This window comes from Triticum aestivum, chromosome 4B, assembly GCF_018294505.1.
Source record: "Triticum aestivum cultivar Chinese Spring chromosome 4B, IWGSC CS RefSeq v2.1, whole genome shotgun sequence".
Lineage (NCBI taxonomy): Eukaryota > Viridiplantae > Streptophyta > Magnoliopsida > Poales > Poaceae > Triticum > Triticum aestivum.
The window spans coordinates 584,117,416-584,143,039 of record NC_057804.1 but is presented as its reverse complement, the minus strand read 5'-3'; positions in this window follow the sequence as shown (position 1 = coordinate 584,143,039).

Genomic DNA, 25,624 nt, shown 5'->3' with positions numbered 1-25,624 from the left:
ATCCCACGGTGCTACCGGCGCTTGGTCCCGAGCCGACACGGCGCGGCTCCATCCACGGCGGCAACGCCGGCCACTTCCTCCAGGGCATCGCTCCCTCGGTGGCGACGTCCACATCAGTAGTAGCTGCTGCTGCTTTAGCTCTCGCTCGCGCTGCTGCTCTGCTCTTGCTCTCGGTCCCCTGCCTAGTCTGCTCTTGCTATTGCTCTTGCTGGCGCTGCTGCTCTCGCTCTTGCTCTTGCTTGCGATGCTGCTCTGATTTGGCTGCACTTCAGTCGTCTGAATCGACTTTTGGGTCAGTCGATTTTCAAGGGGTGGGCTCGCCGGGGTGAAGGAAGAACCAGCCGCAGCGGGGAGGGGGCTCACCGGAGAGGTACTCCACTATCTATCTTAGGGTTCAGGATGGGGGTGGTGGTCGCCGGTGGTGGCGGGGTGGTGGTGTGGGGATCGCCGGAGAAAAAGCTCGGCACGGGGGCGCCTAGAGAAATGGCCGGGGTGGCAGTGGACCGGCGGTGGGGAGTGTTTTTGGGGCGGGCGGGGCGGCGCACCACCGGCCGCGGGTGGTGGGGGGCTGCTGTTTGGCCGGTGGTGGCTGGCGGCTCAGGGGGTGGAGGTTGAAGATGAACCACAGGCCCTTGATTTCGTATCCAACGGCTGCAAAATCGACTGACTAGAGATGAAAAAGTCAGTCGACCGACGTGTAGCCTCACCTTGCTAGTGCGTTCAGTTTCGACAGCAAAATTCAGTTTCGACAGCAAAATTCAGTTTCGACAGTTAGGTTCAGTTTCGATAGTTAAGTTCAGTTTTGATAGTTAAGTTCAGTTTCGACAGTTAAGTTCAGAGATGAGCGGCTGATGTATTTTACATCTAGCACTTTGTGGTTATGTATTTTACGTCATGTATTGGAGATGCTATTAGAATTCCACTCAGGTTAGCATTTTTCGTTGTCTCTCTTGTCCTGCTTCAGCCTCGGCGTCATACAACTCATCGGAGCTGCTCCAACGACAAAACCCTCCATCACAGCGGAGCAGTACCTCAGGCTCCATCTCCAGACGCCTAAGATCTTCTTCCCCTCCTCCGATAGTGAAGTCAGCCGGAGCATCCTCACCGGCCAACCCAATCACGCTGAGATCGACATGGCTTCGCCAAAGAGGTTGTATACTTGTTGCATCTGCTTTTTACTCTACATGTTATATATATTGTCCATTGAGCGCTCATAGTAACGGGAAATACGATTATTTTATCCTACTATATGACAAGCAGTGAGGTACCAGGCAACTTAGCTATCCGTGATGGACTCTCTTGAACGCCATCATTATTTATCTCTGCGCGTTTGAGGTGTACATTTGTCGATGGGCCTGGGAGTTGAGCTAGTATGGCAGTGGCCTGGGTCCAAAGTAATAGAAGTAGCACAAAAACATTTTTTTAGTGTAGGATTTTCCTTGCTCAAGCCTGCCTACTAGAATCGCCAGTGCTTGAAACGAAAAGTGAATGAAAAACATAGGAATTGGAAAGTTTCCTATGGTACTACTTTTCATGAATTTTGTGCAAAGGAATGGAGCAAAGGAAAACTGTAGGATTTGTTCCTTTAGTGTCTCCTTGAAAGAAAAACCATAGGAATTCTAATTTCCACTTCTCCTCCTTTTCATATTCCTATTCATCAAGCACAAGACCAAGAGATAGTAGCATAATAGCATTATAACCGTACATTTTCTTGTGGTTTGACTTAATCTCACCATGATTTTTTGCATCCTGTGATCTTCCAACTGTTGTGAATCAAACACCCAGATTGGCAGAAATCCTGTGTTTTTCAATTCTCTGTTTTGCACGTGCATTCCTATCCTATTCATTTCTATTTCCTATCCCTGCTTTGTTAGAATCCTCAAATTCAAACAAGCCCTTACTCATTTACTTCTGTTATAGATATGTGTCAAAGAAAACCTTGTGTGGTTTGTCCTGCTCCTGTGGCGCTGTGTTCCACCCCAGCTCAGCTGCTCCAACGATGGAAGGGTTCACCACAGCAGGGATCCGCTCTCCAGACTGTCTTTCGCTGCCTCAGATCTTCTTCCCCGCCGCCGGCAGTCACGACAACTGCATTACTATCATCAACTGAGCAGATGACCTTGAGGACTACACGGGTCCGCAAGAGAGGTCGCACTCTTTCATGTCTACTTACGTTATGCATCGCTTAATATGATGACATGCTACATTATTGTTGTTTTCACCTATTAGACTCTGAGTCGGGTCCAAACTAATGCTGAAACGTGAGTATTTAAATGGTTGTGGGGTACATATTGGGGCAGCAATCAGTACTATCTGTCTACTATCTGGTTAATCTCCGGTGTCTACTATGAGTTTCATGTTGGGTGCAAACAAACATTAAAGGAGCCATTATCTGTATTTTTTTAACTAAAGCTATTATCTGCCTGCTATCATTGGTTTGGGTCTATCCACAGTTTTCTACCATCACTCTGGATTTGTGCATGCACTCCTTACATAATCTCACTATGTTTTATTCCTATGCATGCCAGTTATTGTACACAATGGAACTGATCATGTAGAGCAAAAGAGACGAGCCTTGCGTGGCAATAAAATTTCATGCAGACGTCGTTCCATGGTGGGCGCAAAGGCAGCCCCCCCTCCACCCATTTTGGATCATAATCAAGAGGAAGATAACTATTCTGAGGGGGATTCAGAAGGAGAAGACCACTCCTATTTACCCCATGAGGTCTTCGCTCTAACTTGGCATGTTGATGTTGGTAATATCATGCATATGGTGCCTTGCATTGCTTACTGTATACATTAAAGATGGCATCTGCTTAGTTTAGACATGCTTTGTGTCAATGCCATCTGTTTAGTTTCTTTATCGTATATGTGAATCATGCAATGCCATCTTGTCTAGCCAGGCATCATATATGTGAATTTTGGAATGCCACCTTGGTTAGACAGTCATCTTATATGTGAATTATATCATGCCATCATTTTTTTATTACGTGTTAAATTTGTCAAAAATTTAGTACATTCAATTACTCTTCCTGTGCATCAGCCATTCGGCACGGTCATAGAAAAATCTGGAGTGGAAACAAGGTCTTTAGAGCAGACAATGCTATCTGACGAAGCGCATGTCTTGCTAGTTACCGATAGCTCCTCAGAGGAGGATTCAGAGACAGATGACCAGTCATATTTCCCCCCTGAGGTGCATGCCCTAACTTGGCACGGTTATGTTACTCATATCGTGCGTATGGTATCTTGCATTGCTATGTCATTTGCTTAGTTTACACATGCTTTGTGTGAATGCCACCTGTTTAGAGTCTAATTACCATATATGTGAATTATGCAATGCCATCTTGTTGCAAGACATTATATATGTGAATTATGCAATGTTATCTTGTTGCAAGGCATTATGTATGTGAATTATGCAATGCCATGTTGCTTAGGCAAGCGTCATATATGTGAATTATATCATGCCGCCCTTTTTTTGTATTTCTCATTGCTTTTGTCGACAATGTTTGTATACTCAACTGCTCTTCCTGTGCATCAGCCATTTGAATTGGTAATGGAGAAATCTGGAGTGAAAACAAGGTCTTCAGAGCAGACAATGCTACCTGCTGAAGCAGATATCTTGCTGGTTACAGATAGCTCTTCAGAGGAGGATTCAGAGGCAGATGACCAGTCCTATTATCCCCCTGAGGTGTATGCTCAAACTTGGTCGGGTTATATTACTCATATAATGCATATGTTGTATTGCAATGCTTAGTTTTTACATCATATACACAATATTGAATGCCATCTCCTTAGTTGACACATCATATATGTAATTGCCCTCTGCTCACTTCCTTAGTATATAAATCATATATTTGAATTATGTCATGCCATGATGTTTACATAGACAGCATGTATCTGAATTATGGCATGCCAACCCATTTTCTAAAGACATAATATAGTTATATCATCTCATCATGTTTACATAGTCATCATATTTTAAATTATGTCATTCTATCCGTGAATTATATCATGCCATCATGTTTCCATCGACGGCATGTTTGTGATTTATGGCATGCCAACCACTTTAATAGACACATCGTATAGTTATATCATGTCATCCTATTTACATAGTCATCATATTTTGAAGTATGTCATTCTATCCTGTTTAGGTAGCCATCATACATGTGAAATTGTGTCATGCTATCCTGTTTAATTAGCCATCATATATGTGAAATTATGTCCTGCTATTCTGTTTGCTTAGACAACATAAATGTGAATTATTTCATGCCCAGTTTTCTTCCCTACTATCCATTGCACCTGTCTATCTTACAATGTCTATACAATCAATTACTTTTCTTGTTTATCAGCCATTTCAATTGGAGGGAGTGATGGCAGTATCTGTGGGAGTAAAAACACGGTCTTCAGAAAAGATCGTGCTACCTGTCAATGCAGATAGAACCACGGTTGTACTTGCCCAAGAATCAGCCCCACCACACATAACCCACACTTATGCAGATTGTACCCCTACCCAGTTGGACAGAGAACCAGCTACACCCCTTCTAACCCCAACCCCAGCAGATAGACACCCAGTTCCCGATGACACAACACTGTCTCCACCCCAGAGCACCCAAACACGAGCAGTTAGTAAGGCAACTGCAGTGCCCAAATCACAAGGACCACCAATCCGAACCCGAAGTCAATGCTTAAAGCAGAAGAAGAATTGTTCTCAGGTTAGGTTCCATAGCTATGGTTCATACTACTTTGCTCTTGCATCACTGTATTTACTGATACCATTCAATTTCAAATTTGAAGGATGCAATTGAAACTCCAATGGCGCAACAGGTATGTTTAAAACATGTTTCTTCAATGTGTTTGGTTGTTTGCTGTTGTAACTTGCTCTATGTTGATTTAAGTTTCAATTGAATAAACAGTTATGTTCTCATGCCATGCACATTACAAGTGTTGTTATTACTGTGTAGTTTCCCACACTTATATTCTGTCTATGCTGCTTTGTCTTAAATAGATATGATTCGAACTGTATCTATCTTGATTTGGTAACATAAACTAGAATGATATAGACCATACAGTGACCATACTACATAGATATATGTTTGTTTCATGTTGTTATCCTGTCCACCTTACTACTGAACTGGTTTACCAAAATGAGTTTCATATACTACATTGTAAACCTAAGATGTGTTTGTTTGTTTCTCTTTTAGAACGCAGATAAAATATTGGAGAAGAGTACCCTGTTATTCAATGGTAAAGGAAGTAATGCAGATAAGGTTCAAGATAGTGAGACATCCCTGTTGGTCTCCAAGAAAACTGATAAAAACTATATTGAGGACACTGAGACAACCCCAAAGTCCTGTCTTGATGTAGTGTTCGAGTTACTAGCTACCACTGCTGGCACCAGCTCTTCACACTCGTTGCCTAAATCCGTTCGGCTTCTTGAGTCTCATCTTCAAGTTGAAAAACATCGATCAGATGTTATGCGACAGGAAGTCGAAGGACTGAGGAAGTCCCTACAGAATTCAGATGCATACTTTCTGGTGCAACAGCAAGAGCTGGAGGACTTAAGCGCCAAACAAGAGAAAGTTAATAAGCTTGCTAAGCATCTTGCCAGCATTATGGGTACCCAGGATATTGTTTCTTGAGCTCTTCTGAAGTGGTTTCAGTTCTGGACTTGTTTTGCTGCGGCGTTTATATGCTGTTGTGTTCCCTATATTTGCACTGGTGGCGAACTTTGATGCCCACTTGATGTAATATGTGTAATAGCCGTGATATCCTAGTGTAATTTGCTTGCTTATTTATTTCCTTGTTGTCTTGTTTATTTGTTTGCTTATAGTCAGTGCAGTTCTTTTTCTGCGGTTTGCTAGTGGCTGCAATAACCTATTTTTTAAAACTAGGCCACAATAACCATGGGCTAATATTTACTGTAGTGACACAGGGCCTACGGGCCGTAGAAACAGTGGGCCTTCTACGGGCCGTATAAACAATGGGCTTTCTACGGGCCGTATAAACAGTGGGCCTTCTACGGGCCGCAGAAACAATGGGCCTTCTACGGGTCGTATCATCAATGGGCCTTATACGGGAAGTATGATCGATTGGCCAAACATGGGCCAATAACAGGCCGCATAATGGCCGTAAACGGGCTAGAGTTGGAATCGTCCGTTCATGGGCCGACCATAAAGGGCCATCGTTAATAGGCCGTATTTCATGACGCTATGAAAACGGCCCAACGTGTTAACGGACCACAAACGGGCCGACTGTAACCATGGGCTGGATTTGGCTCATAAGCAGAAAATGACAGTAACGGGCCGTAAGTAAACGAATGCTAGAAATGAGACCAAGAATAAATGGGCTCTGAGAAGGCCGAAAGATAACATGGGCTGCAAATGGACCAACGGAATAACGGGCCCTTAATGGGTATAAAGTGATACACTGTTCATTACGGGCCAGTTTCACCACGGGTCATTAATGGGTGTAAAGTAATACACTGTTCATTACGGGCCAGTTTCACCACGGGCCGTTAATCGGCCAAGAGTTACATAGGGCCTCATATGGGCCAAAAGACGTCATGGGCCATACATGGGCCAGAAGTGAAAACGGGCTGGAATCATATTGGGTGGCCCAACACTATTGGGCCTAATTCGGATAGGGCGTAACAGGCCTTGGGTTAGCGGGCTCTAAATGGGCTATATGCGAACATGCCATTAACCGGCTTTACATGGGCCGGCCCGCCACCTTTTGACCAAGTCAAACGGGCTGGCCTTTTCACAGGAATGGGCCTCTGTTGGGTCGTGCCACGTGTCAACGTATCATAGGCGCCTTCTGTCCAATGAGTGGATGACATCTGTCCCAACGATGAGCCGACACGTGTTTCCTCCAGCCAATGATGGTTTTACACGTGGAAAATCCCCATTGGTCGGGGCTGTTAATGGGTTATCGGATCCAAAACCCGACCCGATAGCTTAACGGAGTTCCATTACGGTAGATGACATGTGTTGGTCACCCTTGACGAAAGCACTTCTGTGACGCGGGATTTATCATCATGGAAGTGGACACTTCCGTGATGATAATTTTGGTAATGTCATGGAACACTTCTACAACAGCACAGGTATGACTATCTTGATTCTGTCATAAATTTGTCATGGATGTACATGCATGACAAAGAACGCGACCTACTGTGACAAACACGTATCATCACGGAAGTGTATTTTTTTTGTAGTGCTCGTCCACCGCGTTTGTGCTCTCGGCGCAGCGAGGTCAACATGGTCAACAAACAACAGCCATCGGAAGAGGCTGACAGTAGGGGCCCACACAGGGAAATGCCTCCTTATTACGCGCATAATAATGATTCCTCCACCTGATAGCTGGGACCCACCGGAAGGGCCTCTGTATTTCGTGAAAAAACGTTGCCCCGCTGTCAGCTCGGACCCATCGGAAATGCCTCCTTGTTACGCACAAAAAAATGAATACTCCCCCTGCTAGCTGGGACTCACCTTGGTGGGAGGCTGACTTGTGGGCCTACTAAGTTGACGGGGACGGAGGGCTTTGTCAACTTAGTCAATATGAATGATTCTAGCTCTAGTGACCATATGATGTATATCCAACGGTCGTAGTGCTTCTTCAACCTCTGGTCTTCGTGCTCCAGCCGCCCAAAGCAGCGTCGGTCGTGCCGCATGCTCCTGCCTCCCATGGCCGGCTGTGATGCCGTGGAGGCCTCACCGCCCCCTACTACTCCCGCCGCTGGCCAGGCCATCCCTCTACTCGCCCAGACCCCATGTAATTTTGTGGCGACGGCAGCCTCACACCGTAGCTGAACTAGTGAACCCTTGCACTCCTCTTCGCGTGGGCATCCACTGTTGCGTCTTCCCCGGCTCCATGTTGTCCCCTTCCTAGGCCTCTCCGTTGTCCACCACCATGGTGCTCTCGGCACGGCGTGGTCAATGTGGTCAATGACCGACTTCCATCGGAAGAGTACTCTACGTGGAGAGGCTGACAGTTGGGTCCACGGCAGCCGCAAGGAAGTGCCTCCTTATTACGTGCAAAATAATTATTCCTCCACCTGACAGCAGGGACCCACCGGACAGGCCACCGTATTTCACGGAAAAAATGATTCGCCCCCTGACTGGTGGGACCCACCAGCTACATCTTCGCACACAAGGAAGTGTGTCCAGGGGAAAAAATGATTCGCCCCCCTAACTGCTGGGACCCACCATCTACATCTTTGCACGCAAGGAAGTGCCTGACAGTCGGGACCCACCTGGTCGAAGCGTACATAGCGTTGTCATTCTGGTCGCGAACATGTACGTACATACTGGTGGATGTAGAGGCACACACGTGTCTTAGTAGAGGCACGCACGTGTCGTAGTAGAGGCGCGCATGTGTCGTAGTAGAGGCGTGCACATAGCATGTACACGTACGTACAGCGGCCAGTGTGCAAGAAAGAAAATACGGCCACGTATGTGTACATACGGGCGGGGTCTCGAACGCCTACTCGCGCATACGTACGGCCAGGGCTCGTGTACATGGCTGGGTCGGAACAGAGAAATAGCGTCGTCGTCGTGTTCATGGGGAGCCAACCGGCTGGGTCGGAATGGAATGCATCATCATGTTCATCGGGAGAGCTTGGACAGAACATGCGATGGAAATGAGGCATGGCATACCGCAGAACGGAGGAAACGGCCTTGTGTTCGACCGGCCACGTTTGAAATGGGATCTTGTTCATCGGGGTGGGTCTGGCGTACCGCAAAACGGAGGAAACAGACCTCCTATGGTCGAAACGGGGGTCCTGTTGATCAGGAGGGTGTGGCGTACCGCAAAACGGATGAAACGGACTTGTGTTGGAGCGCTACGGTCGAAACGGGGTTCCTGTTCATCGGGAGGGGTGTGGCATACTGCAAAACGGGACTCCACGGGATACTGTTCATCTCCACCGTCGACCTCCACCAACCTCCACAGGCTACAATTCATCCATCGTCGACCTCCTCCAGCCTCCACGGGCGCCTGTTCATCCAGCCTCCACCGCGCACTACTCCACCGGCTACTATTCAACCACCCCTCCACGGACTCTTGTTGAACCACCCCTCCACGGGCTACTGTTCATCCACCCCTCCACCGTCTACTGTTCATCCAGCCCTCCACGGGGTCGTCCTGTTCATCCAGCCATCCACGGGGTCCTGTTCATCTAGCCCCAACCGGCTTGATCAATCGGGGTCCTGTTCATCCAGAGGCAACGCCACGGGGTCCTGTTCATCCACCCCCACTGCTCACTGTTCATCCAACCCCCCTCCCCCCGCAACACTCACTGTTCATCCAGAGGCAGCATCGATCGGCTTCAGTTAGTAGCAGTAGCGTAGGAATCGCTCGATCGGGTTCAGTTAACAGCCATCGATCAATCGCTCGGGTTCAGTAACGCGTAGCCTGCAGTGAAATCGCTCGGGTTCAGTTAGAGCCCAACGCCTCGCTCGGGTTTAGTTAGAGCTAACTCCTCGCACACACGCACGTACATGTACGAGAGAAATGCGCATCGCTCGGCCCCCGACCACCCACCGTAACCGGGAACTCCGCGAAATTTTCCTTGCCCTCGCTTCTACCATGGTTTTTTCGTCATGGACGGCCCAAAGAATGTCATGCAGCTGCGTCTCCGGCCCACCCAGGACAAAAAGCCCATTTTCTATCATGATTTTTTGTCATAGAAGTAGGAGCCCACCACATCTATGATGATACCGGGTTTTGTCACAATTATCATCATAGAAGTGTCATAAGTATGACAGGAAAAAAATTCGTTCGGCCCAAAATGTCACGGATGTGTCTTTTTTTTGTAGTGCAATGATACGGACTGGGTCCGTGATATGAGGATTATCCTCATTGCTACATAGAAGAATTATGTCCTCGCTGCATCGCTAGGTGATAGACCTATTGCAGGAGCAGATGCAGACCTTATGAACGTTTGGCAAGCTCGATATGATGACTACTTAATAGTTTAGTGTGTCCTGCTTTACGGCTTAGAACCGGGACTTCAAAAACATTTTGAACGCCACGGAGCATATGAGATGTTCTGAAAGGATCGAGAAGAGGTGTCTAGAGGGGGGTGATTGGACCCTCAACAAGTAAAGGTAGCAGTTTTTAAGTTCTTCAAGTTGAGGTTGGATATTAACACAATGTTAAACATTCACAATACATTTCAAGCAAGCATGGCAAGAGTATATGAGCAGCGGAAAGTAAATCATGCAATTTGCAAGAAAGTAAAGGGATGGGATTGGGGTGTGCAAACGCAATTGGAGACACGGAGATTTTTGGCGTGGTTCTGATAGGTGGTGCTATTGTACAACCACGTTGGTGGAGACTTCAACCCATGAAGTGTAACGGTTGCGCGAGTCCACGGAGGGCTCCACCCACGAAGGGTCCACGAAGAAGCAACCTTGTATATCCCACCATGGCCATTGCCCATGAAGGACTTGCCTCATTTGGGTAGATCTTCATGAAGTAGGTGATTTCCTTGCCCTTACAAACTCCTTGGTTCAACTCCACAATCTTGACGGAGGCTCCCAAGTGACACCTAACCAATCTAGGAGACACCACTCTCCAAAAGATAATAGATGGTGTGTTGAGATGAACTACTTTCTCTTGTGCTTCAAATGATAGTCACCCCAACACTCAACTCTCTCTCACAGATTTGGATATGGTAGAAAGATTATTTGAGTGGAAACCAACTTGGGGAAGGCTAGAGATCAAGATTCTTGTGGTAGGATTGGAATGTCTTAATCTCAACACATGAGTAGGTGGTTCTCTCTCAGAAAATGAGTAGTGGAAGTGTAGGCACGTTCTGATGGCTCTCTCACAAATGGAGAACGGGGTGGAGGGGTATATATAGCCTCCACACAAAATCTAGCCGTTACACACAATTTACCAAAGTCGGTGAGATCGAATAGTGAAACTCGATGAGACCGATCTGGTTCAAAATGTGAATGTTAGGATTTTTGGTGGGACTGACAAGGTCAACTCGATGGGACCTATGTGCTAGGGTTAAGGCAAAACCTCGTCTCAGTGTGACCAATTGCATGAACTCGGTGAGACTGATTTCAGCAATAAGCAAACAGAGACTTGGACAGGCAAACTCAATGGGACCGATTGCACATCTTGGTGAGACTGAAATAATTGCAACAGGCAATAGATAATTTGCAAGGCCATCTCGGTGGGACCAAGATCCTATCGTTGAGATCGAACTAATTAGGGTTTCTGGCAGTGGCTATGTCAATGAACTCGCTGCGCCGGATAGATCAAATCGGTGGGGGCGAGTTTGACTTTAGGTTTTGGACATATGTGGAAATGAGAAAGTGGTTGAGCGCTTTGGAGCATATCACTAAGCATTTTGAGCAAGTAGACCATTAAGCAACACCTCATCCCCTTTTAATAGTATTGGCTTTTCCTATGGACTCAATGTGATCTTGGATCACTAAAATGAAAATGAAGATTCTTGAACCTTTTGCCAATATGTGTACTTAGCATTTTGAAGGGGTTCCACATCCTCTTGTCCATGCCACGCCTCTGTTGAACTCTCTGAAATATACTAGATAAAAACATTAGTCCAACAAGATATATGTTGACATTAATTACCAAAATCACCCAGGGAGCACTTGTGCTTCCAATCTCCCCCTTTTTGGTAATTGATGACAGCATATATCAAAGCTTTAGATAAAGATATGAAGAGTAACAAGTAAAGCTTTGGAATGACACGTAACATGAATTCGCTCCCCCTACATGTATGCAATCATGTGAAGATAGACTATGAAAGCAAGTGAATGCATAAGCATGTCAGAGCAAGCAATGAGCTACATGTATCTTGGCTATATGCATCAGAGCAAGTGATGTAAATACAGAAGATGTACCTTCATGTTCATGAGTCCTTCTTGCAAACAATATGTACATCAGCAAGAGATCATCATGCACATGATTGTGATGCATATACTTACCTTGTGATCTTGAGCTGACTTTGGAAGAGATGAACCTGAGAAAACAGGTTTAGATAACACAAGAACATCTACTAATCAGAGCAAGAACAGGAAACCACAAGAGGACGAAGATTGGGATGACATGTAGTGAGTGAGCACTTAGTACTCTATTTGGATATAGACATGTCCCCAAGGAATAAATATATGCAATGAATTCCAAAGATTTTCTTCCCTTAGATATGAACTCTTTCTCCCCCTGAATCTAATATTGGATAATGGGAGAAGATAAGGTAATAGAAAATCAGAGCAAAGACACAAAGAAACATGTACTAACATGTCTTTCCCCTCTTAAAGACATGTGACTTCTCTCCTCTATGGACACTAAGCATCTGGGAAAGCTAAGATGTCTCTCTCTCCCATAAGATAAGCTTTGGTGTGATCTCTCTCTCCCCCATTGACATCAATTTCCAGGAAGGGATCTTCTGGAGCAGGAGTAAATTAGGTTTGATCCTTGAGACACATGACAAAGCAGCATGTAGATTGTGATGTGGGTAGAGGATAAGAATCATCAAGTGGAGATGGAGAAGAAATGACAATTGCAATGGCAAAATGTTTTCTCATTAGTGAAATCGGTAACACCGATTCTTTTACATCGGTGACATTGAGTTGGCAGTGTCAGAGATGATGCATATCGGTCAGACCGAGTTTGTTCTTGTTGGTTGTACCAATGAACAGTTCGGTCTAGCCAATAGGCAGAAATTGGTGAGGCCGAGTTCAATACAGAGGAAATACTTTGTCATCTCATCTCACTTAGCAAATAATATCCCACAAATATTTGCAAGGAATTAACTAAAGGATTTGCAATGAATTAGATGCAGGGAATGCAGAAAATAACAGAGAAAAGAAATGAAATTTGGATGAAGTTTTTTTGAAAGGGGACCAAGCATGAAAGAGACAAATGCAAGAACTCAAAGAAACACTAGAGAACTTCATCTAGAGTTGGTCGGCGACAAAGTCACCTATGTTAGAGTATATTGACTTAGGAGTCAAGTGAAGTCACTTGATCATAGGTCATACTCATTGTTTAAGCTCAAAATGGGGTTGCCATTTTTCGTTTAAGCACTTTGATGTATTCACATCTTGTTGAGATGCTTTGATCCATGACTTGGGGTAAAGCTTCTCTAAGATGGAATAACATACCTTGGTCGTGGTGTTGATCTTGATCATGTAGTTGAACTTGTGTAGGATGCTCAAGGTTGATGTAGTTCATCAAGAGTTGGGAGCACCGCTTGTAGTTTGAGTTCATCTACCTACATCGGTTAGTTTTTGCAAGGAAGAGCACTTGTGTATCCAAAATGACAATCGTGAAATTTGATATCAAATGAGATTTGATATATAGAAATTGTCAAAGGATATGTTGAACGGATTCATGCTTCCTTCTCTTCAACCACCATATTGTAGAGACTTGGTGATGTAGCAATTGCTTAGGATGTGAGTGAGTTGCAATCTAATAGAATTGGGCTTATCCAAGTACCTACAAGGGTTAGATAACATGCAAGGGTACAAGTATAGATCCAAGACATATGATCATCATCATAAGAGAAATATCAAGGATTAGTCATAGAGAGGCTCATGCCTTGCATGCATCCAAATGGAGTTTTTACTCCAAGTTTGAGGCATCAATGATGTTCAATTCACCTCTCAAACGGCAAAATAATTTCTCATCAAGCGGTTTGGTGAATATATCCGCCAATTGCTTATCGGTACGAACGTGCTTAAGATCGATATCTTCTTTAGCAAGATGATCTCGAATGAAATGAGGAAGAACTTCAATATGCTTAGTTCGAGAATGTTGCACGGGATTATGAGCAATCTTAATGGCACTTTCATTGTCACAAAGCAATGGAACACATTTCACATGTATCCCATAATCTTTAAGAGTTTGGGTCATCCAAAGTAATTGAGCACAACATGAACCAGCGGAAATGTATTTCGCTTCGGCAGTAGATAAGGATACCGAGTTTTGTTTCTTGGAGGACCAAGACACAAGAGATCTACCAACAAATTGACAAGTACCCGAAGTGGACTTTCTATCAACCTTGTCTCTGGCATAGTCCGAATCAGAGTAGCCAACAAGATCAAAAGAAGACCTCGGTACCAAATGCCAAAGTTTGGTGTATGAATTAAGTATCTCACTATCCTTTTCACAGCCTTAAGATGACATTCTTTGGGGGGCGCTTGATATTGTGCACACATGCACACACTTAGCATAATATCAGGACGGGAGGCACATAGATATAACAATGAACCAATCATAGAGCGGTAAACCTTTTGGTCAACTGGTTTGCCATCCTTAGTTAAGTCAAGATGTCCACTAGTAGGCATGGGTGTTTTGATACCTTTGCTTTCTTGCATGTTGAACTTCTTGAATAATCCTTTGTGTACTTTGTTTGGGAAAAAAGGTACCCTCCTTAGTTTACTTGATTTGCAAAACAGGAAAGAACTTGAGTTCACTCATCATAGGCATCTCAAACTTCTCCGACATTAGCCTTCCAAACTTTTCACTAAAATGAGGGTTAGTCGGGCCAAATATGATATCATCCACATAAATTTGGCACACAAATAATTCACCATTAACCCTTTTAGTAGAATGTGTAGAATCAATGTTTCCAATCTCAAAGCCTTTTTCAATAAGGAACTTAGTCAAGTATTTATACCATGCTCTAGGAGCTTGTTTAATACCATAAAGAGATTTGTGAAGTTTGTAAACATGATCGGGTTTCTTGGGATTAACAAAGCTGGGAGGTTGTTTAACAAAAACTTCCTCCTCAATTTCACCATTTATAAAAGCACTTTTAATGTCCATTTGATATAATGTGATATCATGGTGATTGGCATAAGCAAGTAAGATGCGAATGGATTCAAGTCTAGCAATGGGGGCATATGTCTCACCATAGTCCATACCTTCTACTTGAATGTAGCCTTGAGGAACGAGACGAGCCTTATTGCGCACAAATTTTCCATCTTCGTCTTGCTTATTCCGAAACACACATTTGGTTCCAATGACATTGTGCTTCTCATCTGGCTTTTCAACCAACATCCACACTTGGTTCCTCTCGAAACTCTGTAGCTCTTCATGCATGGCGTTCACCAAATCCGGATCATCAAGAGAATCTTCAACATTCATAGGTTCAATACTAGAAATGAATGAGTAATGTTCACAAAAGTTAGCCAAACGAGTTTTAGAGCGAGTAATTCTCTCGGTTTGAATATCATCAAAGATTTGTTCAACGGGATGATCTCTTGAGACTCTTGCTCGAACTCGTGAGATCCTTTGTTTGGGTCGGGGTGGAACATCCTCTTCATTGTCTTGTTCTTCCTCTTGTCTCTCTTCATTGTTGTTGGCGTTGTTGTTCTCTTGTGGAGGTGGAGAAGGAGGTCGATGAGGTTCATCTTGTTGTACATCCTCATTTCCATCATCTTGATGTGTTCCACTTGTGGATGCCTCCAAGTGTCGATGATTGGGTGCGACATATGCCAAAGGATGGCTTATCATGGTGGGAGCGAGTAGAACGTCACTAGTGCCTGGAAGCGGGATGAGGCGTAGACACGAATGTCGGTGCACTTTACCCAGGTTCGGGGTTCTCCTAGGAGATAACACCCCTAGTCCTGCTCTGTGGGGTCTCCGCATGATCACTAAGGCACTAGTGAGTACAATGGTGCTCCTTGAGTTGTATGCTAGGGTAGAAGGAGGCAGGGCTAGCTCTCTTCTTCCTCTAGGTATGAGTCTAATTCTAACAGGTTGGGAACCCTTTGCATGGCTGCCCTGGGGGTTTATATAGGCCTAACCCCCCCCCCCCCAGGGGTACAATGGTAACTTGGCCGGGGTAGGACCCGGCTGTCAGTGTCCCTGGTCGCCGTCTTCTCCGCCGGCTGCTGGGGCCCACCGCCTGGTGGGCCCCGCCGGCTGGTCTGGTATGGAGCTGACAGACCGCCTCCGCCACTGGCAGGTCTGGTTGGTGGCTGGTCACTTTAGCCGTGATATTAACGACGCACGCTTGGTCGGGGAAGGCATGGCTATAGTCCCGCCACCTGGTGGGAGATCACTGTAGCCTTGCTGTGTCTAGTACGGGTAATGGTGCACGGGCCTCAAGGAAGGATTTAGCCGACTGCCAGGAGCCGGGTTCCCAGGGAGCCGGCCGGCCGGGCATTGCCGCCCTCTAAGCCCTTGCTGCCTGGTAGGGCCCGCCGTCGGCAAGCTGTACCGATAGGCCATCGTGGGGAGCAGGCCCCGCCTGACAGGGGTGGCGTCATGGGTGGAGTGGCAACAGTGTCGCGTCGTGCAGAAATCTCCGGCTGTATGGGGCACTGTGGCCACGCCAAGCCCGGTATTCGGGGGTGATGGGCTACACTGTAGCCTCACCCTGTCTTGTCCTCTTGATGAGGGGCGCAGACTCTAAGGGCGCCGGGGGCCGCTCGATAGGGGCCGGCCTCTCTGGAGGCCGCCTGCTAGGAGTTAGCCCAGTCTTGGTGCCGTCTGCGGGTGCTCAGTCGTCTTCTGGCAGCTGGCCATTGAGCTATCCGGTCACCGGAAGGCGGCACCTCATTCTGGAGTCTCGTGGGGCGCAGCTGGACCATAGTCTTGAAAGGCTCGGGGACTCGGGTTAGGCTACCCTTGGCCCATTACTTCGACAGTAGTCCCCAAAGCTGGTGAGGCGTCACGGCTGACAGGCCATGAAGCCTCAGCAGTTTCCTTCTTTGTCGCGCTCTGGCCCAACGCTCGGTCCGCCTCCTAACGCGCCGGCTTCCAGGAGCCGATTTGACAAGGCGGGTTCGCTCGACGATTTTGAATGCCAAGGCGGGAAGTAGATGGCGTGCCTGGTAAGCTTCCCAGGCCTGCCGCCCACCACGGGCATGCCACGCGGCATACGTCAGCCCGGCCAGCCTGCCATCCCACGCTCTTGATGGGACGTGACAGCAGGCCTGGCCCGCCACCACCGGGCCCCGGCATGCAAGCGGATCTGCTGCAGCCGAGGCGGGCGGTTGCGATTCCCATGGGAGTTATTGTGCAGTAATTCTGCATAGTAATCGGGGGAGTCGTGGGGTCGTGGGCGTAGTTAATCCCACGATCCCACGTCGACCCCCCTCGGCTTCGCAGCCCAAGGGCTATAAGTAGCAGGTGGAAGGGGAGCGGCGGAGTACGCGTGCCCTCCTCCCTACTCTTTCTTCCTTCTCTCTCTGCTGCTGCCGCTCCGCGCCCGCCGTAGCACCGCCGCAGCTTGCCGCCATCAAGCTTCTTCGCCCCAAGCTCCCCCCACAGCCCCGCTCGAACACCATGGCGCGTGAGAAGGGAGGGGACTGGGATGCCTCGCTAGTGATCGAGGGTCACCTCACCTTTCTCCGAGCCATGCGCCGGATGCCCAACGCTGCCTTCGTCAAGGTGCGGGTGCCGCCGTGGGAGGAGATCTCGCCGGCGCCGCAGGGGGACGAGCGGGTCATCTTCCGCTTACATTTCCTCCGTGGCTTCGTCCTGTTGGCGAGCGGGTTCTTCCGCTCCTTCATGGAGTTTTACCACCTCCAGCCACATCATCTGACGCCAAACACAGTGACGCTGTTGTTCACCTTCGTCACGGCGTGCGAGGGCTACCTTGGCATCCTCCCCACCATTGAGCTGTGGGGAGCTTTCTTCTACACCAAACTGGGCACCTCCGCCAAGGAGAAGGTGTCCCAGTTCGGTGCTTTCGTCGCCGTGCGCCGGCCGTCAACAAAGAACGCCTTCCCCGTCATCAAGCTGTCACAGTCGGTGAAACTGTGGTCGCAATCATACTTTGATGTGAAGAACGTCGACCCGGCAGTCGACTTCATCAACCTGCCGCCTTACGAGGCCGGCCCCCCTGTTGGGCCTCGAGCCAACTGGAGCTACAAACCAAAGCCCGTATCAGCCGACACGGCTGCCGCTATCAACCGACTCTGAGTGCTGACAGAGGCGGAGGGTCTCGTGGCATCCGACTTGCTGGTCGCTTTCGTCGAGCGTCGGGTTCTCCCGCTCCAAGGCCGGCCTCATCTGATCTGTCAGATGAGCGGGCACCGCGACCCGATCCGTATGTGCACGAGGGACATGCCGACTGCCGAGATGGCCCGAATGGTGAACGAGATCACTGACCTCAAGGTGTCGGAGAAGTCCTGGCGGTTCGGCAAGCGGCCATACTCCCGCGACAACCCGCCGCCTGTTGTAAGTTTCTTAGCTTTTCCTTCTTAGTTCTTGCCTTGGCCTTGGTCTTGGTATTGAGTGGTCATTCTTTGGGGGTGTAGATCTACATGTCTCCGATGACGGCTGCCATCATGGGGCCGGGTGGAAACTACCAGCTAGACCGGGAGGTGAGCAATGTGGACGACCCCGACTTGGGGGCGGCAGCCTTGGAGGACGACGCCGTAAGCGGCAGCGACAGAGTAGGCGGCTCCGAAGAGGGGCGGCATGGAGACTTGGCCTGACAACGACGACGAGGAAGATGAGCCGCGCCCTTCGCGAGGCACCATCAATACAGGCGCGGGCCCCTCCACCGGGCCGTCTGCTCGAGGCGGCAAGCACAAGCGGAAACAGGGCACCGCCTTGTTCGGCAGTGCACCGAAGAAACCCAAGAACCCGGCCGCCGCAACCAGGAGGAAGGAGGCCGCGGCGAAGGTGGCCAAGTTCCAGAAGCTTCTGAAGGCGCCACCCATGGTGTCGGCATAAGTACCTCCCTTGTGCTTTCCCTTGTGCTTTTCCTTGCTGATCCGGCCTGAGATTTCTTTGTTTTACTTTCTTGTCTCAGGGCCCCACTCTCCCTCGACAAGTCGACCGCCGCATCTGTCATCAGGTCGGCGGAGACCTCTGCAACCATCCGGCGACTCGATCCTGCTGCCGACCTCCAGGAGGCGCAGGAGCGAAAGGCGCGGGAGGTGCGCGAGGAGCAGGAAGCCGCCCGCCTGGAGAAGGTGGAGGCTGACAAGGCGGAGGCCGCTATGCTGAAGACGCTGGCGGTAGCTGAGGCCGATGTTGTGGTGAAGGAGCGGCTCGCAGAGGCCACGCGCCGCAAAGAGCCACTGCTCCTCGCTCCCCTGAACTTCGCGCCGCCTCTGCCAGAGTTCGTGGCGTCAATTGGGAGAGCCGGCGATGAGCACCTGACCATGGAGAGGGAGGGCGGCGATGTCGCCATGCCGGACGTGGTCATGCCTCTGCCACCGCCAACTGGCGGGGCGCAAGACAGGCAGCCAGCCACCCCACCGGCGCCACCAGCCGGGAACGAGGTGGTGATGGGCCCAACTCCTGAGGCCCGCACACCCGTGCGCCGTCATCTCGTGATGGCGGTCTCAGCACCGCGACCGCGGGAGGCCGGCGCCGCGAGCTCGTTAGTCCCGGACACCGAGGAGACCAGCGTCGCGCCCTTCGGCTGGGTGAGCGGAGGCGGGACGGGAGCCTTGAACCAGGCGGCCCTTGACGTCCAGGCCAACCTCCGGGCTAAAGTCGACGCCCTCAAGCGGTGCAAAAAGGCGTTCCTAGACTCGCGAGCGGCCATCCGGTATGTTTCTCACTTCTTTATTTTTGATCCTTTTATTTCTCGGTGGGGGCGCACTGGCGCACCCACTGGGTGTAGTCCCCAGGTTTCGGGACGGCTGCTGAGCAGGCGGCCTGGAACTTTAATCTACAAGCTCCGAGTGCTAACTTCATCTGACATCCGTATTGTAGGATTATCATAACCTTCGCGCGGCCACCTTCAACTCCGGCGTCCGGGAGCTAGAGAAGCAGTCCGCCAACTTGTCGGAGAGCCGGAGTAAGTTTTGGCTTTCTTTCTCTGCGGGGGCGCGCTGGCGCACCCGCGGGCTATAGTCCCCGAGATTCGGACCGACTGCTGAGCAGTCGGACCGGGTCTCCCTAGCAACTTTATTTCTTTTTGTTGATTATTGATAACTTTTTTCTCTGTGGGGGCGCGATAGCGCACCCGCGGGCTGTAGTCCCCGAGATTTGGGCCGACTGCTGAGCAGTCGGGCCGGATCTCCCCGGCAACTGCATCCTTTCCTTGTTGAATGTTGACGTCTTTTTCTTCTTATCCCTTTGCAGAGGCCAACGTCGCCTTGCAGCAGCAGCTGGGCGAAGCCAACACCGCACTATGCACCAAGGAGGCAGAGTGCTACAAGCTGGGCGAGGAGCATGACCGACTGGTCACGCAACTAGCGGAGCAGCCTGGGCGTCTCCAGACGGCTCAGGAGACGGAGGCGAAAGAGACTGACCTCCTTGCTAAGTGTGAGACAGAGCGCTCCACCTGGGCCGACAAGGAGGCGCAGGTGACTACCGGCTTCGGTAACATTGAGAACATGGTCGACGGTAAGCTTCCTCTTTTTTTTTCTTTGAGCTGCCGGCCTCTGCTCAGGCCAACTGTTTGCTTCTAACTTCTGTCTTCCTTGCTTTCCACCCAAGCAGACTTCTTCCCCGGCCACTCCGTTGCCGTGAACCAGGCCATTGAGGCTTATCGCGAGGAGCGGAGGGCAGAAGGCGTGCAGATTGCCGCCGATGCTCCCCGGACCCTTAGCGAGCAGCTTCTCAGCATCCAGGCCCGCCTTTGGCCAGCTCACTGGATGTTGCACCGTCTTCAACGCGTCAGAGCCCAGGCGATCTCCGCCCTCTGGCTAGGTATGCCGGCTCCGCGCACTCCCAGTCGGATTACCGACTGGTTGGAGGTGGCGGTCGGTCGCCTGGAGGCCTGGAAGGGCTCCTCGGCCCGGGCTAGAGCACGCCGGGCTCTGGAATTCATCAAGGCGTGGTACCCTAGGCTAGATCTAGCCCAGCTGACCATGTTTCAGCTGGAGGCACAGGAGGAGCTGGTGGCGGTGGAGGACGACCTTGTCAAGCGGGCGGCAACAATCATCGACTACACCAACACGAGTGTCTTCATCCCGGAGCTGGTTGATGACGGCGCCGAGGCGCCACTGGAGTGGTTCGGGCTGAATCCGAAGGACAGCAAGGACTCGACCGAGGTGATCAATTCCAGCGACAAAGGGGAGGATGCGGAGGATGAGGAAACCGAAGAAGACGCGCCGGAGGTCAGAGCGAACAGCCAGCCTCAGCCTGACCGCGCCTCGAGCAACGATCCACGCTCAAGCGTGCCGACTGCTGCTGGAGGTGACCAGGCGGAGACCGACCAGCCGTCCGCTCCACCAACCGGCACTGCCGACTCTGCCATCCAGATGTCTGCTCCACCAACTGGCGCTGCCGACTCTGCCGTCCAGCCGTCTGCTGCACCAACCGGCGCTAACGACGTGGCCGTCCAGCCGGAACCCTCTGTTGATCCTTAGGTCGTCGCCTTTATTTTCCCTGCTTATCGGTCTCGACAAACTTTTGTTAAATTTGCACAATTCCACCCGCGGGGTGTATTTCAAACTCTATTGAATGCTGGCCAATGGGCCTTTTGCTATGTAAATATTCTTCGTCACAAATTGTGCTTTATTTGCCAATTTCTGACTTTCGTTGCTTTCTGCTCCTTGCTTTTTTCCTTTGCCTCCCTCCCTTTGCTACCCTCTTGCCAGCCGAACAGCCGCTCTACGAACTACGGCTGGGGCAAGTGCTTAGCTATTTTCGGGAGGGCAAGTACTTAGCCGATTAGAGCGTCGGCAAGGTAAGTAGAAGTAGGCCGGCCGGCTGCTCAGCAGCCAGTCGAAGAGGCGGGATGCCGGCCTAAGCTATGTGCACAGTTTTCCTTAGTCGTTTTTCGTATGGGCACCGCTTTTGCAACCCATGTCCACCGTACAGTCACTCTGCGAGCTGCGGCTTCTGACAGGAGATGTTTTTTGGTGCCAACACACTACTTGTCCGACTGCAAGAAGCGGTACATATTAGAAAGCGGCGAGCCCCTGGGACGACTAGTCGAGCCTGGTGCCAGGCGGAATAGTGAAACAACAGATTCATAGGCATAATACTTATCATATAGATAAAAGAGGGTAGTCCCCGAGCTCTACTCGGGGGACCCGGAGTCTTCGTACTTAATACAAAAGGTAGCATGGTACATACTGCTTTAACTATAAAATCTTCGGAGGAGGTTTGCGTTCCATGGCCTCTCTGTCTCCTTGCCTGAGTCGTCTCTTTTGCGTGCTCTGGGCTTTAGAGCATCGATCAGGTAGTAGGAACGATTGCCCAGCACTTTGCTGATGATGAAAGGGCCTTCCCAAGGTGCCGAGAGCTTGTGCTGGCCGGCTGTTCGCTGTATCAGCCGGAGCACAAGGTCTCCCTCTTGGAAGGATCTTGGCTTGACCTTCCGATTGTAGTATCGGTGTAGATTCTGTTGGTAGATGGCAAACCGGCTGAGTGCTAACAGCCGGCCTTCTTCCAGCAGATCGACGCTGTCTTCTTGAGCTTGTTTGGCCTCCTCCTCGGTGTACCTGGTGACTCGGGGGGAGTCAAATTCTATGTCCGTTGGGATGACGGCTTTGGCACCATAGACGAGGAAGAAGGGCGTGAAGTCGATTGACTTGTTCAGTGTTGTGCACAGGCTCCAGAGGACGGCCGACAGCTCACCGAGCCAGCATGCGGCCGAACGCTCTAGGGGCTCGACCAGTCGGGGCTTGATGCCGGACAAAATGAGGCCGTTTGCTCGCTCCACTTGGCCGTTTGACTGCGGATGGGCAACGGATGCTAAGTCCAGTCGGATGCCCTGTGTTGCGCAGAAATGAGCCAAGGCTCCTTTGGCAAAGTTTGTGTCATTGTTGGTGATGATGTTGTGTGGTATGCCATACCGAGTGGTGATGTCGGCGATGAAAGTCATAGCAGTCAGCCCATTCAGTTTCTTGATTGGCTTTGCTTCTATCCACTTGGTGAACTTGTCCACGGCGACAAGCAAATGAGCCATGCCATCGCGAGCCGTCTTGAATGGCCCCACCATGTCCGTCCCCCAGACGGCAAAGGGCCAGGCGATGGGAATGGTCTTGAGTGCAGAAGCCGGCAGATGTGGCTTGGAGCGTAACTTGTGGCACCCTTTACATTTCTGGACCAAGTCTTTGGCGTCTTCTAGAGCAGTTGGCCAGAAGAAACCATGGCGGAAAGCTTTGGCAACAAGTGATCTTGAAGTCGCGTGGTGACCACATTCGCCTTGGTGGATATCCTTGAGGATTGCTTGGCCCTAGTCCGGCTCCACGCAGCGCTGGTACACACCAGTGACACTGCGCCGCACCAGTTCTCTGTTGACGATGGTGTATGCTGTTGTCCGTCATTACACTTGTTGGGCTAGGATCTCATCAGTCGGCAGTTCTTTGTTCACCAGAAAGTTGAGGATGGGTTGAGCCCATGAAGGTGCTGCTATTTCTTTGACTGCCACGACTGCAACTTGCACAAGGGCGGTTGGGCCGGGAGGCAGCGGGTTGGAGTTGGCTGCCGCTTGCCAAGCCGGAGAAGTCCTCGGGCCAACTGCTGCAGTCTCCGGGTCGGGTTCTGAAGTCCCTGGGCCGGGTGCGAATGCTGTAGTCCCTGAGCGCCTGCCGAAGTCCCCGCGCCGATTGCTGAGGCCCTCAAGTCGGATCCGACTGCTTCAGGAGGGGCCGGCACGAAGATGGAGTCTGATTCTGGCGACGGCTTGACAGACGGCTTGAGGAGGCGTTGCAGGGCGACGCCGGCTGGTATTGCTTGTCGGGTGGATCCGATTTGTGCCAAGGCATCTGCTTGCTCATTATCATTTTTTGGCACGTGAAGGAACTCGCACCTTCCGAAGTATCCGCTGAGTTGCTACACGAGGAAGCGGTAGCTTGCCATATTTGCATCCTTGGCATCCCAGTCACCAGACGACTGTTGGACCACCAAGTTGGAGTCACCATAGCATAGGATCCGGCGAATGTCGAGTTCCTTGGCAAGCCGGAGCCCGTGTATGAGTGCTTCGTATTCAGCTACGTTGTTGGAGGTGGCAAAGTGAATCTGTAGCACATATCTGAGCTTGTCGCCTTTGGGAGAGGTGAGGATGATGCCAGCTCCCAAACCGGTGCGCATCTTCAAACCATCAAAGTGCATCCGCCAATGGGTGGAGTTTGGCGCTAGCGGCAGGTACTGGGTCTCGGCCCAGTCGATGAGGAAGTCGGCCAGCGCTTGTGACTTCATGGTGGTGCGAGGCTGGTAGTAGATGCTGTAGGGGCCAGATCTATGGCCCATTTGGCCACTCGGCCTGAAGCATCTCGGCTTCCGATGATCTCAGCAAGCGGAGCAGTGCAGACAATGGTAATTGGGTGCTCTTGAAAGTAAGGCTTCAGCTTCTTGGCGGCAAAGTGCACACCATAGCACATCTTCTGATAGTGGGGGTAGTTCTGCTTGGAGGCGGACAGCTGAAGGGATCGAGAAGAGGTGTCTAGAGGGGGGTGATTAGACACTAAGTGCCAAAGTTGCGGTTTTTACTTTCTTTAAGTTTAAGTGCAGTTTTGGCACAATTTTAAAAATCACAATACATGACAGGCAAGCATGCAAAGAGTATATGAGCAGCGGAATGTAAAGCATGCAACTTGCAAGAATGTAAAGAGATGGGATTGGAGTATGCAAACGCAATTGGAGACACGGATGTTTTTGTCGTGGTTCCGATAGGTGGTGCTATCGTACATCCACGTTGATGGAGACTTCAACCCACGAAGGGTAACGGCTGCGCGAGTCCACGGAGGGCTCCACCCAAGAAGGGTCCATGAAGAAGCAACCTTCTCTATCCCACCATGGCCATCGCCCACGAAGGACTTGCCTCCCTAGCGGTAGATCTTCAGGAAGTAGGCGATCTCCTTGCTCGTACAAACTCCTTGGTTCAACTCCACAATCTTGTCGGAGGCTCCCAAGTGACACCTAGCCAATCTAGGAGACACCACTCTCCAAGAAGTAACAAATGGTGTGTTGATGATGAACTCCTTGCGCTTGTGCTTCAAATGATAGTCTCCCCAACACTCAACTCTCTCTCACAGGATTTGGATTTGGTGGAAAGAAGGTTTGAGTGGAAAGCAACTTGGGGAAGGCTAGAGATCAAGATTCATATGGTAGGAATGGAATATCTTGGTCTCAACACATGAGTAGGTGGTTCTCTCTCAGAAAATGTAAGTTGGAAGTGTAGGTTTCTTCTGATGGATCTCTCCATGAATGAAGAGGAGGTGGAGGGGTATATATAGCCTCCACACAAAATCTAACCATTACACACAACTTGCCAATCTCGATGGGACCGAATTAAGAAACTCGGTCGGACCGATTCAGCAAATCTAGTGACCGTTAGGATTTTCGGTGGGACTGACATGCAACTCGGTAGGACCGATATGGTTAGGGTTAGGGCATAACATAATCTCGGTGAGACCGATTACACAAACTCGGTGGACCAATTTTGGTAATAAGCTAACCAGAGAGTTGGTCAGGTAAACTCGGTGTGACCAATTCGCTCATCTCGGTGGGACCGAAACATTATGAAAAGGAAACAGAGAGTTTACATTGTAATCTCGGTAGGACCGATTACACAAACTCTGTGGGACCGATTTTGGTAATGGACATACACAGAGAGATTACAATTCCATCTTGGTGAGACCGAGATCCCTATCGGTGAGACCGATTTGCCTAGGGTTTGTGGCAGTGGCTATGACATCTGAACTCGGTGGCGCCGGATAGAAAGAATCGGTGGGGCCGAGTTTGACTTTTGGTTTAGGTCATATGTGGA